Below are 17,566 nucleotides of genomic sequence, written 5' to 3' on the forward strand. Positions count from 1 at the left end.
CACAGTGGTTAGAATCGCTGCCTCACGGCGCCAAAGTCCCAGGTTTGATCCCAGCTCTGGGTCACTGTCCGTGTGGAGTTTGCACATTCTGCCTGTGTTTGCGTGGGTTTCGCCCCCACAACCCCAAGATGTGTAGACTAGGTGGATTGGCCACGTTAAATTGCCCTTTAATTGGAAAAAATAAATTCGGTACTCTAAATTATTTTTTAAATGTCTGTCCTGTGAACGACCATGAATTGTATCAGGCTGAGCCTGGCACATGATGAGGACGTATTGACTCTGCTCAAGGCATCCGCCCACAGACCGGCCTCTATCCTCCCCAGAGCTCCTCTTCCCATTTGCCCTTTAGCTCCTCTACCTGAGTTTCCCCCGACTCCATGAGTTCTTTGTAGATATCCGATACCTTTCCCTCTCCCACCTGTCATAACGTTTAAGAGCCTTCTGACATTGGCCGAAAGTTGCCTGCCCTTCACAAACCCAGTCTGGTCTTCCTTATCACCTCAGGGACACAGCCCTCTAGCCTTGAGGCCAATATTCTGGCCAACAGTTTGGCATCCACGTTCAATAGGGAGATTGGCCTATATGACCCGCATAGCTCAGGGTCCTTCTCCCGGTTCAGGATCAAGGCCTGCGAGATTGTTGGGGGAAGGCACCCTGCTCCTTTGCCTCATTAAATACCCTCACCAGCAGCGGGCCCAGCATCTCCGAGAACTTCTTATAAAATTCAACTGGGTAGCTGTCCGGTCCCGGGGCCTTACCCAATGCCTGGCCTCCAGCCCCTCTACTATTTCTTCAATTCCAATCGGGGCTCCCAACTCCTCCACCAGTCCTTCCTTCAGACATCAACTCCCTCAGAAACTGCCTCATCCCCTCTACCCCAGCTGGGGTTCTGACTCATATAACTTACTATAAAACTCCTTAAACACCCCGTTCACCCCTGCTGGGTCCAAGACCGGGTTCCCACCTCTGCCCTCCACTCTTCCAAGCTCCCTGGCCGCCTCCCTTTTCCTCAGCTCGTGCGCTAGCATCGTACTGGCCTTCTCACCATACTCGTATACCGCTCCCCCCTCGCCTTCCTCAGTTGCTCCTCCGCCTTCCCTCCAGATAACAGCTCAAACTCCATTTGTAGCCCCTGCCACTCCTTCAATAACCCCGCCTCCGGGGCCTCCGAATATGTCCTGTCCACCTGGAGTATTTCCCCAACTACCCTGTCCCTCTCTGCTCGCTCCACCTTTTCCCTATGTGTCTGTATCGACATTAACTCCCCCTAACCACTGCCTTCAGCGCTTCCCAAACCGTTGCTGCCGAGACATCCCCCGTGTCATTTATTTCCAAATAGTTCTGGATAGATTCCTTCACCCGCCCGCACACCCCCTCATCCGCTAACATTCCCACACCCAACCTCCATTGCGGGCGCTGCCCTCTCTCCTTACCCGTAAATCCACCCAATGTGGGGCATGGTCCGACAGAGCAATTGCCGAATATTCGGCATCAACCACCCCCACCAGTAGAACCATGCTGAGAATAAAGAAGTCGATCCGGCAGTACGCTTTGTGCACATGGGAGAAAAAAAGAAAATTCCTTCACTCTTGGCCGTCCGAACCGCCACGGGTCTACCCCCCTCCCCCCCACAATTTACTCCATGAACCCCTTTAGTTCCTTTGCTACAGCAGGCACCCTCCCTGTCGTTGACCTCGAACCCCCCACCTCACCATGATGAACTTGCCCCCACATCCACCACTATTCTCCCTGCCTCAAATGCCACCCGTTTGTTGATCAGGATAGTGACCCCCCTAGTCTTAAGAGTCCAGCACTGAAATGAAATACTTGGCCGACCCATCCCTTCCTCAATCTGGTCTGATCTATTGCTCTCAGGTGTGACTCCTGTAACATTGCCACGTTCGCCTTCAATCCCTTCAAATGTGTGAACATGTGAGCTCTCTTAACCAGCCCATTCAGCCCTCTAACGTTCCATGTACTGATCACCCTTCTTAGGCCAGCCTCCAGCTCGCGTCCCTCACCTCCATTGGCCCGTCTTCGGGCATCCACTGTCCTCGACCTCCCCTTTTGTCTCTCAGCAACAGTTTCTCCTCTGTCAGAAGAGCTGCTCCCTCTTCCCCCTCTGCCCCACTATTAGCAGCACAAGAATCCCAACCCCTCTTAACAAACTTACCACCTACTCACCACCCCCTCCCCCACTGCACTTCCGTGATTTAGCCCACCGAGCCTGGTAACCCACCCATGGCGCCAGACATCCTATCCCACCCCCCCGCTCGAGCATACATATTCAAAACATCACAGTCCCCAATCAACACACAGTAGAAAAAATCCCTCCACCATCTACCTACTGAAATAAAGTTAACTTACAAATCTAAGCAACGGCCTAAAAAACACAGAGAGCGCTGCATATACAGATCAAAACTAAGGAAACTTTGTGAGAAAAGCACTTTTCCAACGTGAAAGCACTTTTCCTAAAAAACTACTGAACTTTGATGCAAACAGGTTGTTAAAATGCTTAATTCGCCGAGAAAATCAGCTTTCTGCCAAAAAAGACTGTTTGGCAAAAAATAGTGAATTTTGATTGAAGCAGGTTGTTAAAATGTTATGAAGCAGGTTGTTAAAATTCGCTGCCAAAATCACTTTACTGACATAAAAGAACAGAATCAATACCGCAATACCCTCCCCCAAGGTTCAATGTCCTCAAACTCCTGCGAGCCTTTTGTCTTTGATAAAGTCCATCGCTTCGTCCGGTGATTCAAGGTAAAGTTCTTGGCCCTCAAACGTGACCCACAGACGCATTGGGTATAACCCAAACTTCACCCCCTGCTTGAAGAGGGCCGATTTTACCCTATTGAATCCAGCTGGTCTTTTGGCCAGTTTCACGCCCAGGTCCTGGTAGATGCGCAGCTCACAGTTCTCCCACTTGCAGCTCAGTGTCTGCTTTGCCCACCGCAAAATCCGCTCCTTATCCAGGAAGCGATGCTTTCGCACCCAGATCACAATTGGAGGTTCATATTGCTCGCTGCTTCCTCGCAAGCGCTCTATCTACTTCCAAGGGTCGAGAAAACGCCCCATCTCCCATCAGCTTTTCCAGCATATTTGTCACACATGCCCTTGCGTCCGACCCTTCACTGCCCTCCAGGAGGCCGACAATCCTCAGGTTCTGTCTCTGGGACCTGTTCTCCCGGTCCACCCGCAACTTTTTCTGGTGGTCCCTCATCAGCCCCACCTCCACCTCCAAAGCGGTTAAATGGTCCTCGTGCTCAGCCACCTTCTGGATCGCCGGTCCATGGGCTTCCAGTCCCTGTTCCACCCAATCAATCCTTGCCTTAATTAGGTTGCCTTCATTTGCTTGGCGAAGCTCCTGAATGAACTCTACCCGCAGTAACATTGACCACTGTGCCACCAAACCGGGATCCTGCGCCTCCGCCATGCTTTCCCGTGCTGCAGGTTCTACAGTCAGCTTCGCTGCTCAACTAATTCTTCTTGGACAACCATTTCTGGTCCACGGCTCCACATACTGGTGGGGATTTCTCCTCACTGTCTCACTCTCCACCGATGTTTCTAATAGAATTCCGAAACAAATCGGTAGAATAGGTTCAAAAGGTCCGTCACGAGCGGGAGCTCCCAAATGCGCGACCTCCTACTCCATGGCCGGCACCAGAAGTCAAAAGGATGAAATTTAGAGACAGTTTGGTCCGGTGGGCTCGTGGAAGGGCGGGAAGCAGCAGAGGCAGCTGATCGGATTGACTCAATCTCAGTCACAAAGAAGCTCCACAAGCTCCTCACACTTCTTGTTGGAGGTGAGGATGGAAGAGACAGGGGAGAGCGAGAGAACTTCAAAAGGAAATAACTTGTGTCAGAGATATTAAAAAATTTCAACACTGCGTATTTAACATAATTCTAATTTATTTAACTTTCAGCCAGAATATTAGCCCCTATAAATGGGCTGGAGTTTGTTATCAGCAGAAAGAGACCCAAATGAACATGGTTCAGTCCTGAATGTGAGTAAACAGCAAAATCCAATCACTGTGGTTACTTGTGGCCTCGTTGGTGTCTCAGCAGGTTGGATGAAGTGGTGAATCCCTTTCCGCACTGGGAGCAGGTGAATGGCCTCTCCCCGGTGTGAATTCGTTGATGTGCAGTGAAGTTAGATGATACTCTGAACCCAGCCCCGCAGTGAGAGCACCTGAACGGTCTCTCATCAGTGTGAACACGCTGGTGAATCAGCAGGTGGGATGACCGAGTGAATCCCTTCCCACACTCGGTGCAGGTGAACGGTCTCTCCCCAGTGTGAACACACTGGTGTTTCTTCAGTGTGGATGACTCAGTGAATCCCTTCCCACACGTGGAGCAGGTGAACGGTCTCTACCCAGTGTGAACTCGCTGGTGACTCAGCAGGTTGGATGGCTGAGTGAATCCCTTCCCACACGTGGAGCAGGTGAATGGTCTCTCCCCAGTGTGAACACGCTGGTGTTTCGGCAGTGTGGATGCCCGAGTGAATCCCTTCCCACACTCGATGCAGGTGAACGGTCTCTCCCCAGTGTGAACTTGCTGGTGACTGAGCAGGGCGGATGACTGAGTGAATCCCTTCCCACACTTGGAGCAGGCGAATGGTCTCTCCCCAGTGTGACTACGTCGATGAGTTTCCAGCTGGGATGGGTAAGTGAATCCTTTCCCACAGTCCGCACATTTCCACGGTTTCTCCTCAGTGCGGCTGCATTTCTGTCTCATGGGGCCTGATGATGTGTACGGTTTCTCCCCACTGTGAACGATGCATTTTCCTTCCATGTTCAAAATCCGCTGATATTTAGGATATGATAAATTGAGGAATCTGTCAGATCCTGATGTCATGCTTGGTTTGAGTTTCCGGACTTTGAAGCCTCCCCTTCGAACACCCTGTGAAACTGATTGAAAAGAGAAAATAGGGAGTGAGAGAACCCACAAAACACAAAGGGAGGTTGTGAAATTGAGCTGAATGAATCTGGTCATTTGTGGGGCCGGCACTGGGAAAAAGTGACCATGAAAACGGCTGGATTGTCACAAAAACACAACGAGCCTCTTTGGCAGGAGTGAGAAAGAGGTGAAGAGAGATTTTGTACATCTACAAGTCATATTAAAGAGAATAGATGGCAAAGCAAAGTCGATCTTGAGCTTCATAAACAGTAACCGAGGAGATAATGCTGGAACATCTCAGCAGGTCTGGCAGCATCTGTAGGGAGAGAAAAGGTCTCATGTTGAGTCCAGATGGTCCTTTGTTAGCTCTTTTCTCTCCCTCCAGATGCTGCCAGACCTGCTGAGATGTTCCAGCATTTTCTCTTTGGCTTCAGATTCCAGCATCCGCAGTAATTTGCTTTTATTCATAAACAGTAATGTTGATACCAAAACTATGCTTCTGGTGGCACGGTGATTAGCACTGCTGCCTCACAGTGCTAGGGACCCGGGTTCAATTCCAGCCTTGGTGATTGTGTGGAGTTTGCACTTTCCCCCCGTGTCTGTGTGGGTTTCCACCTGGTGCTCAGGTTTCCTCTAACAGTCCAAAGAAGGGAAAGTTAGATGGATTACCCCTTAGTGTCCAGGGATGGGCAGGTTAGGTGGGGCTATGGGGTTACAGGGACAGGGTAGGGGTGTGGGCCTAGACAGGGTGCCCTTGCAGAGAATCACTGCAGATTTGATGGGCTGAATGGCCTCCTTCTGCACTGTAGGAATTCTATGGCTCCAATTCTATTCTATGAATCTTTATAAAGCTCTGGTCACCACTCTTCAGGAACGATGTGAAGGTTCTTGGAGAAGGTGCAGAGGAGATTTACCAGAATGGTTCCAGAAAAGGAGGTTGAGGGAGATTTGATTCAGGGACACAAGATTATGCCAGATTCCCATCGGGTGGACAAAGAAACTCTGTTTCCATTCACTGATCGTACAAGCAGCCGCGACACAGATTTAAAGATTTGGGTAAAACCTGGATTGAATGATATAAGATCCTGAGGGGTCTTGACAGGGTGGATGTGGAGAGGATGTTTCCTCTTGTGTGAGAATCTAGAACAAGACGTCACTGTTGCAAAATAAGGGATCATCTATTTCAGATGGTGATGAAGATATTATTCTCTCTTGAGGGTTGTAAGACAGGAGGTGGCACAGTGGTTAGCACTGCTGCCTCACAGCATCAAGGATCCAGGTTCAATTCCAACCTGGGTGACTGTGGAGTTTGCACATTCTCCCTGTGTGTTTCCTCCGGGTGCTCCGGATTCCTCACAGAGGTCAAAGATGTGCAGGTTAGGTGCATTGGCCTTTCTAAATTGCCCCTTCATCTCCAAGGACGTGTGTGTTGGGTGGGGTTATGAGGATGGTGTGGGAATGGGTGGGGTGGGCCTGGGTGGGGTGCTCTTTCAGAGGGTTGGTGCAGACCTGATGGGCCGAATGGGCTCCTTCTGCGCTGTCGGGATTCTATGACTTTGGAACTTCCGTCCTTAAAATGCAGTGGAAGCAGAGTCCTTGAATATTTTTTTAAAAATAAATTTAAAGTGCCCAATTCATTTTTAACAATTAAGGGGCAATTTAGCGTCACCAACCCGCCTACTCTGTACATCTTTGGGTTGTGGGGGATGAAACCTACACAACCACAGGGAGAATGTGCAAACTCCACACAGACAGAGACCCAGAGCCTTGATCGAACCTTGAACCTCGGCGCCGTGAGGCAGCAGTGCTAACCACTGCACCACCGTGCTGCCCTGTCTTTGAATATTTTTAAGGCAGAGATGGATAGATTCTTGATAAGCAAGAGGGTGAAAGATTATCGGGGTCGGCAGGAATGTGGAGTTGAGGTTAAAATTTTTGATTGATGGAGCAGGCTCGAGGGGCCGACTCCTAGTCTGTGTGTAAGGGGCAGGCTCGAGGGGCCGACTCCTAGTTTGTATGTAAGGAGCAGGCTCGAGGGCCAACTCCTAGTTTGTGTGTAAGGAGCAGGCTCGAGGGCCGACTCCTAGTTTGTGTGTAAGGAGCAGGTTCGAGGTGCCGACTCCTAGTTTGTGTGTAAGGAGCAGGCTCGAGGGGCCGACTCCTAGTTTGTGTGTAAGGAGCAGGTTCGAGGGGCCGACTCCTAGTTTGTGTGTAAGGAGCAGGCTCGAGGGGCCGACTCCTAGTTTGTGTGTAGGAGCAGGCTCGAGGGGCCAACTTTTTTTTCAGAGACCGAAAAATCTTTTTACTGTTCTAATGATTTTTCAGAGACCCCGGCATGAATCTCACCAAGGCAGAAGGTAAAATTTTAATTCATTGGAAGTCTACTGATGACCATGATGGCATGCGCTGCGAGCCTGGACCGGATGCCAACTCTCCCGGATTGACTGACTGGAGTCTCCAGGGTTTTTTTATGATTTGTGGGAGTCACTGGCTGGGCCAACATTTATTGCCCATCCCTAATTTCCCTTAAACTGAGTGGCTTGGTCAGCCAATTGTCGATTGTTACAAAGACCCATCTGGTTCACTCCTGTCCTTCAGTGAAGGAAATCTTCTACCCTTACCTGGTCTGGCCTTCATGTGATTCCAGATCCAGTCAGCTGGTTGACCCTTAAAATGCTGTGAGATACACTCAGTTCAAGGGCAATTAGGGATGGGCAGTGAATGCTGGCCCAGCCAGCGACACCCACATCCCGAAAATGAACAGAAAAGAAAATCTGCCATCCTTACCTGGTCTGGCCGACATGAACATAGAGTGCAGAAGGAGGCCATTCGGCCCATCGAGTCAGCACCGACCCACTTAAGCCCTCATTTCTACCCGATCCCAGTAACCCAATAACCCCTCCTAACCTTTTTGGACAATAAGGGCAATTTAGCATGACCAATCCACCTAACATGCACATCTTTGGACAGTAGGAGGAAACCGGAGCACCCGTAGGAAACCCACGTAGACACGGGGAGAACGTGCAGTGACCCAGCGGGGAATCGAACCTCGGACTCTGGTGCTGTGAAGCCACAGTGCTATCGACTTGTGCTACCCAATCCATTCTCTTATTTCCTCTAGACCCAACTATCCTAACACACCCTCAGATGACCTCCCATATTCAACCTCCCTGTAATATTGAGTTAATCCAGTGGCTCAGTGACCTATAAAATTTCCCGTTTAAGAAGCACCTTTTCCTCCAGGGTTGTGTCTCCCTATCTCTGTCATCTCAACCAGCCACCGAGATGTTTGCTCTCATCTAATTCTGGACTCAGACTGAGATAGACAATCGCTAATCAGGAAGGGAATTATGGGGATAAGACGGGAAAGTGGAATTGAGGATATCAGATTCGCCACCATTTCATGGAATGGCAGGGCAGACTCGATGGGCCGAATGGCCTACTTTGCTCTACATCGTACATGTTATGGTCATGAGCATTCTCAACATTTTTTGCTTTTTTAAAAATAAATTTAGAGTACCCAATTAATTTTTTCCAATTAAGGGGCAATTTAGCGTGGCCAATCCACCAAAGATGGGTTGTGGGGGCGAAACCCATGCAAAAACGGGGAGAATGTGCAAACTCTCCCAGACAGTGACCCAGAGCCGGGATCGAACCTGGGACCTCGGCGCTGTGAGGCAGCAGGGCTAAGCCACTGGGCCACAATGCTGTACTTAGCATTTGCAATATTAATCACTATGACTGGTGCCTATTTTTTCAGTTGCCTGAGAGCCAAGCTGTGGAAATTCTTCCTTAAACCTCTCCTGCTCACTCCTTCACCTTCCTATTTTCCTTGAAACCTACCTTGTAAACAAGCTTTGTCCACCTGATTTGATATCTCCCTGTATGGCTCAGTGTCAAATGTTGCTGAGAATTTAGCAACGGTAGCATGGTGGTTAGCATCAATGCTTCACAGCTCCAGGGTCCCAGGTTCGATTCCCGGCTGGGTCGCTGTCTGTGTGGAGTCTGCACGTCCTCCCCGTGTGTGCGTGGGTTTCCTCCAGGTGCTCCGGTTTCCTCCCACAGTCCAAAGATGTGCGGGTTAGGTGGATTGGCTATGCTAAATTGCCCGTAGTGGTAAGGTTAATGGGGGGATTGTTGGGTTACGGGTATACGGGTTACGTGGGTTATTGGGCGACACCTCGATGCCTCATTACAAAAATGCATCGAATTGGGGCATGTTTCTCGCTTTCAAATCCTCGACATGTTGCATAATTACTCTCGGTGGCTGAGGATGCACCAGGATGTCCATCACCACCTGAACCAGTGTTGCCTCTGCGTCCACCTGAACCCAGCTCTCAGAACAGAAAGGTCGCAAAGGAGACTGTCCCCGGGTCACCGGGACCCTGAGGCCCCGCCTACACTATTGCGTCACATAACGGCGCATGCGCTTCACTCCTCACTGATCCAAGGTGGCGGCCGGTCACCTGGGCCTGTTCCTGCGGAAAAGCCTGGGTGTTACAAACCCGGGGCCTCCAGGTTTTTATTGAGGTTGTGAGACCTGCACAGGGTGTTTATGAAGCCTCGGCTCCCTCCCCACCCCGACTACTCCCGGCTCCATTCCTCCTCCGGCCCACCGACTCTCACCCGTTCAGAAAAGCGTCTCCCACACGCACAGGGCCCCGAGCAAAGTGACACTGCGCATGCTCCACATACAGCCCAGCATTGCGCCTGCGTGGTTGGTCCTGTGGAGTGATAGGGCACTGCACATACGCAGGGGATTGCTGGGTACTTACAGCGCCAGTGAACCGTGACACTGCAGTGAAAATAATTTGTTCCCCAATTGAGATTAATTGCTTTTCAAAAAATTCAGACTCATTTTGTGAGTAGCTGCTCGCTTATATATATATATGAATATTTCTAACTAAGGGGCAATTTAGTGTATAATTTAACGACACTGACACATTTTCTTGGGATGTGGGGGTAAAAACCCATGCAGATACGGATGTGACCCGGTCTGAGATTGAACACAGGTTCTCGGAACTACTGCACTATCGTTCCATCCCAGTGCTCTCTTATATTTCATTTCTGGGAATAAGAAGAGATTTTTAAACGTTCCAATCTCCCTCTCACCTCCCCTGATTCTATTTGTACTGGGCTCTGTCCAAGAATCATTGTTTCCGCTCTCTTTTCTCTCTATTCCCTGACATTGACTGTTGATTCCATTATAGGAGGAAATCATGCGGCTCTTCATCCCTGTGTTGGCTCTTTGGACATTCAATCCATTACTTACACACACCAGGGCGACACTGTCAGAACAATATCTATCTGATATATCAGATGTGGAGTGGCCAACGTTGGAGCTGGAGGTGGACACATAAGAAGCCTTACAGCACCAGATTAAAGTCCAACAGTTTTGTTTATAGTCACTAGCTTTTGGAGCGCAGCTCCTTGATCAGGACAAAAGGTGAACGGAGAAGGTCTTCCAACATATCAGATCGAAGATCTACAGTCCTACTACATCCAATCGTGAATTGGTGGTGCAATTAAACAGCTCACTGGAGGAGGAGGATCCACAAATACCCATCTTCAAGATGGAGGAGCTCAGCACATTGTGCAAAAGACAAGAAGCATTTGCGTAACATTCAGCCAAAAGTGCCGATGGGTGATCTGGCTTGGTCTCCTCCAGAGATCTCCAACATCACAATACCAGTCTTCAGCCATTTGATTCACATCACGTGGGATATCAAGTGAATACTGCGAAGACATTGTTCCGTCATTTTACTACTGAAGACTTGTGCCATACCCCTAGCAAAGCTGTTCTAATAAAGCTGGAACACTGGCATCTACCCAGCAACTGGAGGGTAGCACAGTGGCTAGCACTGATGCTTTACAGAACCAGGGTCCCAGGTTCGGTTCCTGCTTAGGTTCACTGTCTGTGCGGGGGCCTGCACGTTCTCCACCTGTCTGCATGGGTTCCTCCCGGTGCTCCGGTTTCCTCCATAAGTCCCAAAAACGTGATGTTAGGTAATTTGAACATTCTGAATTTTCCCTCTGTGTACCTGAACAGGCACTGGAGTGTGGCGACTAGAGACTTTTCAAGTAACTTCATTGCAGTGTTAATGTAAACCTACTTATTATTGTTATATGTGGAAATTTACCCCAGTGTGTCCTGTACACAAAAGCAGGACAAATCCAACCCGGCCAATTGCCACCCAATCAGTCTAGTCTTCGTCTCATCAGTAAAGTGATGGAAGGGATCATCAGCAGTGCTATCAAGCTGGACTTACTTTGCAATAGCCTGCTCGTTGATGATCAAAATGGATTCCGCCAGGGTCACTCAGCTCCTGACCTCATTACAGCCTTGGTTCAAACATGGACAAAAGAGCTGAACTCCAGAGGTGAGGTGAGAGTGACTGCCCTTGACATCAAGGCAGCATTTGACCGAGTATGGCATCAAGGAGCCTTAGCAAAACTGGAGTCAATGGGAATCAGGGGAAAACTCTCTCCTGGTTGGAGTCATACCCGGCACAAAGGAAGATGGTTGCGGTGGTTGGAGGTCAGTCATCTCAGTTTCAGGTCATCACTGCAGGAGCTCCTCAGGGTAGTATCCTAGGCCCAACCAACTTCAGTTGCTTCATCAATGACCTTTCATTTCATCATAAGGTTCAGACAATGTGGGATGTTTGCAGATGACTGCACAATGTTCCAGCACCATTTGTGATCTCAGCAGACACTGAAGCAGGACCATGTCCAAATGAAGCAAGGACTGGACAATATACAGCCTTGGGCTGACAAGTGGGCAAGTACATTTCGCAGCACATAAATGCCCGGGCAATGATCCATCTCCCTAAAGTGAGAATCAAATCATTGGCCCCTTGACATTTCAATGGCATTACTATCACTGAATCCCCACAATCAACAATCCTGGGGGTTTACCATTGATCAACAACAACTGGAACTGGATTAGCCATATAAATACTGTGGCTACAAAAGCGGGCACGAGGCAAGGAATAAGGAATCCTGCGGTGAGTAACTCACCTCCTGACACCCTCCCCCCCCCGCAAAGCCTGTCCCACCATCTACAAGGCACAAGTCATGAACGTGATGGGATACTCACCAGTTCCCTGGATGAGTGCAGCTCCAGCACTAAAGAAGCTCAACACCATCCAGGACAGAGCAGCTGTTTGATTGGCACCCCTTCCACAAACATTCACTTCCTCCACCACTAATGCAGAGTGGCAGCCATGTGTACCATCTACAAGATACATTGCAGGATCTCACCAAGGTTCCTTCGACAGCACTTTTATAGATTTCATAAAATTTACAGTGCAGTGGGAGGCAATTCGGCCTGGGACGGGCATCCTACCTCAGCCCACACGTCCACCCTATCCCCATAACCCAGTATCCCACCTAACGTTTTTGGGACCAAGGCAATTTAGCATGGTCAATCCACCTAACCTGCACATCTTTGGACTGGAAGGAAACAGTACCACCTGGAGGAAACCCACGCTGACACAGGGAGAACATGCAAACTCCACACAGACAGTGACCAAAGCAGGAATCGAACCTGGGACCCTGGCGCTGTGAAGAAACAGTGCTAACCACTGTGGTACCATGTTGCCCATGACTGATGCCTGGGATCACCATCACCTTGAGGTTCCCCTCCCAGTCACTCACCATCCTGACTTGGAAATATATTGTCGTTCCTTCACTGTCACCGGGTCAAAATCCTGGAACTCCCTCCTTAATAGTACAGTAGTTGTACTATTAGGAATGCAACAGTTCAAGAAGGCAGCTCACCACCACTTTCTCAAGGGCAATTAGACAACAAATGCTGGCTGAGCAGTGAAGCCACAGCCTGGAACCAAGGAATGTTTAAAAACTTCCCATTGTATCCTACCTGCTGCAGACAGTGGAGTAGATGGGTGCTGCCAATCTCAATACTTTCAGGGGAAAACACCCCACCCATTGCTAACTCTTCAATAGAAGATTAAGTAATGTTATAATAATAATCTTTATTGTCACAAGTAGGCTTACATTAACACTGCAATGAAGTTACTGTGAAAAGCCCCCAGTCGCCACATTCTGGCGCTTGTGTGCATACACAGAACAAGAATTCAGAATATCCAATTCATCTAACAAGTCTCTCCGGACTTTTGTGGGAGAAAACCGGAACACTCGGAGGAAACCCACGCAGACACAGGGAATATGTGCAGACTCTGCACAGACAGTGACCCAAGCCAGAAATCTAACCTGGGTCCCTGGTGCTGTGAAGCAACAGTGCTAACCACTGTGCTGCCGTGTTGCCTATTGTTACAAATATTGTTGAAAGAGGTGGGACTGCGAGCCTCATTGAGAAGGTCCATATGGTGTTCTGGATTAGTTGGAGAAAACAAATATTAAATTGACTGGAAATGAAGAAAGAAAGGCAATATCTGTGTTATCATGGAGACCATGTAAACTGTACAAAATGAAAAATCCAATAACTCTATTTAATGCAATAATAATAATCTTTATTATGGTCACAAGTAGGCTTACAATAACACTGCAAGAAGTTACTGTGAAAATCCCCTAGTCGCCACATTCTGGTAGCCAGAGGGAGAATTCAGAATGTCCAAATTACCTAACAGCACATCTTTCAGGACTTGTGGGAGGAAACTGCAGCACCCGGAGGAAATCCACACAGACACAGGGAGGACGTGCAGACTCCACACAGACAGCGACCCAAGCCAGAATTGAACCTGGGACCCTGGAGCTGTGAAGCAACAGTGTGCTATCACTGTGCTACCGTGCTGCCCGTATAAATACTGTGTTAGGTTTTTCCATTAGGAACAAGTTGTAGATGACCATCACACTCCTGGATTGTGCCCAGACTTAAAGTCCCTTCCTGCCGTACGATCCTCCCCCAGATTGTCCTTTCTGAGTTCCTGCCAGGCAATGATAAACACTCAGGTAGGAAAGACAAAAATCTACAAAAACGGGTTTGACACAAAGCTGATTTATTTGAGATATAACAAGAGTACTAAACACGTTTAATTATTAACATCAGCAGAAAGATACACCAAAAGTCAGAATGAACATGGTTTAGTCCGGACGTGGTTACCACCAGCAATAACAGCAGAATCCAACTCCTGCAGTCACTCGTGAACTCGCTGGTGTCTTACCAGGTTGTTTGACTGAGCAAATCCCTTCCCACACTTTCAGGTAAACAATCTCTCACCAGTGTGAACTCGCCGGTGACTCAGAAAGTTGGATGAACGGGCAAATCCCTTCCCACATTCAAAGCAGGTGAACGGTCTCTCCCCAGTGTCTGCACGTTGGTGTGCCAGCATTTCACGTCTGCTTTTAAAGCTCTTCTGACAGTCAGAACATTTAAATGGTCTATTGCTAGTATGAATAAGTTGGTGCGCAGTGAGGAGTGATGACCGAGTGAATTTCTAACCACAGATGGAACAGGTGAATGGCCTCTCCCAAGTGTGAGCTTGCTTGAGTGTTCGAAGATCAGATGTATTTGTGAAACATTACCCACAAACAGAGCAGGTGTATGATCTTTCCCCAGTGTGAATTCGCTTGTGTATCATGAAAAATGAAATGAAAATCACTTATTGTCACAAGTAAGCTTCAATGAAGTTACTGTGAAAAGCCCCTAGTCGCCACATTCCGCCGCCTGTCCGGGGAGGCTGGTACGGGAATCGAACCGTGCTGCTGGCCTGCTTTAAAAGCTAGCAATTTAGCCCAGTGTGCTAAACCAGCCCCAGCAGGTGGGATGAGCGAGCATATACCTTCCCACACTCGGAGCAGATAAATGGTCTCTCCGCCATGTGACCCTGCTGGTGTGTCAGAAAGTCAGATGAATTAATGAATCCCTTCCCACACACAGAGCAGGTGAATAGTCTTTCTCCAGTGTGATTGCATTTATGAATTTGCAGTGTGGATGGACAACTGAATCCCTTCCTACAGTCCCTACATTTCCACAGTGTACCATGCTACAGGTGTCTCTCCAGGTTGATCACTTTGATTCTTGTTTACGCACAGATCACGTGTATGGTTTACCCCCACTGTAAATGGTGTGATGTTTGTTTCAGGCTGTATTACTGGTTAAAGCTCTTTCCAGTCAGTTCATTGGAACACTCTCAGTGTGTGTGTATCTTGATGCTTTTCCAGTCACTCCGTTGTTTCAGATCCTTTCCCATAGACAGAACTAACATTCTCCTTCCACATCCAAAGGCTGATGATATTCAGATCCTGGGGCAGCATGGTAGCACAGTGGTTAGCACAGTTGCTTCACAGCTCTAGGGTCCCAGGTTCGATTCCTGGCTTGGGTCACTGTCTGCGTGGAGTCTGCACGTTCTCCCTGTGCCGGCGTGGGTTTCCTCTGGGTGCTCCGGTTTCTTCACACAGTCCAACGATGTGCAGGTTAGGTGGATTGGCCTTGATCAATTGTCCTTAGTGACCAAAAAAGATTAGGAGGGGTTATTGGGTTACGGGGATAGGGTGGAAGTGAAGGCTGAGGTGGGTCGGTGTAGACCCGATGGGCCGAATGGCCTCCTTCTGCACTGTATGTTCTCGGTTCTTTCCAACCCCCTGTAAAAGGAGTTTACAGAATCCATCTAGGAGAGAAATTCACAACATTCTCCCCTCCTGCTGACAGAGATAACCGCGCATGCGCTCTGTTGCACACTGTCCTTGTTAACCCGGGCCTGTCACTCAGAGGTTGACCGGTCCGGTACAAACGCGGCACCACGACTTTCGTATTAGGGTATTAGGTAATTCACAAAGTATTTACAATGTCTCCTCCTCCACCCACCAGCTCCATCGCTCCCGCCGCACCTTTGCCGCCTCTGACCTGCCGCACGCCGAAACAAACAAGGTTCTGGCCATCGCTGCGCATGCTCCGACATCCGAGCGGCGCTGCGCCTGCGTATTGGTCTCCTCTGGTATGGATAGGGGATATTCTCTATCGCAGCGAATGTTGGGTATATATATCGCCATTGGCAGTCTCCATTCGTTTAGACTGATATTTTCATGTATTGAAGTGGAGACAGGGCATGAGGGCCAATAACCAAAATTTAGATTAAAAATAAGTGGATGTTCCTTCCATTATTCACCGGAATGAAGGGATTGCGGATCAGTGAAGAATCGAGATCATAAGATATCGAAGCAGAATTGGGCATTCAGCCCATCTAGTCTGATCCGCTGATTGATCATGGCTGATATATTCTTCATCCTCATTTTCATGCGTTCTCCCCATAATCCCTGATTCCCTCATTAATCAAGACATCCCCTTATTAATCAAGAACACCAGATTTCAGGGCGTTCTGGTCTCCTGTGCTGTGGATAGGGGATATTCACCACTGCAGGGAATGCTGTGTAATACTCTTGTCATCAAATGTCTCAATGAGTTTATAGTGATTTTTTAAATGCTGACTGGAGAGATTAATAAACAATGTCAATGATCTGACTGAGGATGGAGCCAGTGGACCAGGATATAAAATGAATGAATTAGTACAGAATCTCAATGGATCTACACCATAGTCCCATCCTGGTTGCTGTAACAGCAACAATGGCAGACCCAATGACGACGAACAGATGTGAACTCATTAATGTGCCAGTATGTTGGGGTTAACAACAAAGCTTTTTCCCCGTGCAAAATATTGCACAGCCAATCAAGCATCAATCCTTTCAACTTTAAAATTGGAGTGTGAACAATATGAATAAGGTGAGTGAATCCCTTTGGACATGTTAGTATCTGAATGGTCCCTCTCCAATGTTTCTGTGTTGTTGCATCAGTAAACAGACGATCCCATGAATCCACAATTAGCTGGTGAATAGTCTTTTTGCAGAGTGCCTGTATCCTTGAGTTTTCCGCCTGGACTGGCAAACAAAGAGCATCCATAATCAACAGTAACTACTTACATTATAGAGCAAAATTTGAAGCAATTTAACAGAAATATTAAAACTCTCCATATTAAGGGAATCATTCCAACATGTCACGCTTGTGCCCTTCAACGTCTCCTCAAACACTGCAAATCATTCTATGCAATAAAAGTGGAAGGTTCAGGTTTTACCAAAGTCAATCGGTGACTTTTTGTTAAATAGTCTTTTGCATTGGAGCAGTGGACAGTCTCTCCAGTGTGAGCACGTTAGTGAGTCAGCAGATCCATTTTGCTTCTAAAGCTCTTCTCACAGTCAGACCACATAAATGTCTTGTGTCAGAGTGAACATGTTGGTATGAAGTGAGATGGGTTAGAGTTATAGAGTTTTACAGCACAAAACAAGGCCCTTTGTCCCATTGTGTCTGTGCCGGCTATCAAGCACCAATCTATTCTCATCTCAGTTTCAGGGATTATTAACATCAACTCAAACAAACTCCATCTGTCAGAATGAACATGATCTGTCCTGGATGTGATTTTGGTTCAGTCCCGGATGTGATTAACATCAATAACAGCAGAGCTCCTGGAAGGCACTTGTGAACTCCTGGTGTGTCTGCAGGGTGGTGACCGAATGAACCCTTCCCACATACAGAGCAGATGAACGCTCCCTCCCTGGTGTGAATGCGCTGGGTATTTCAGCTGGAGGGACTGCTCAGTGAATCCCTTCCCAACCACGGAGAGGTGAATGGCCTCTCTCCAGTGTGACTGCGCTGGTGAATCAGCAGATCCATTTTTGCCTTTGAAGCTCTTCTCAC

At 48.4% G+C, this 17,566-nt stretch overlaps 1 protein-coding gene and 1 pseudogene across 1 annotated transcript in view; one reads left to right on the top strand and one right to left on the bottom strand.

The window, feature by feature from the left end:
- The window catches only part of LOC119959603 (zinc finger protein 774-like), a 1,152,970-nt gene that overhangs the window by 1,012,855 nt on the left and 122,549 nt on the right, over positions 1-17,566 (top strand). The window lies entirely within an intron of this gene.
- On the bottom strand, positions 4,022-4,701 carry LOC119959617 (annotated as a pseudogene).

Source organism: Scyliorhinus canicula, unplaced genomic scaffold (assembly GCF_902713615.1).
Source record: "Scyliorhinus canicula unplaced genomic scaffold, sScyCan1.1, whole genome shotgun sequence".
NCBI classification, from domain to species: Eukaryota; Metazoa; Chordata; class Chondrichthyes; order Carcharhiniformes; family Scyliorhinidae; genus Scyliorhinus; species Scyliorhinus canicula.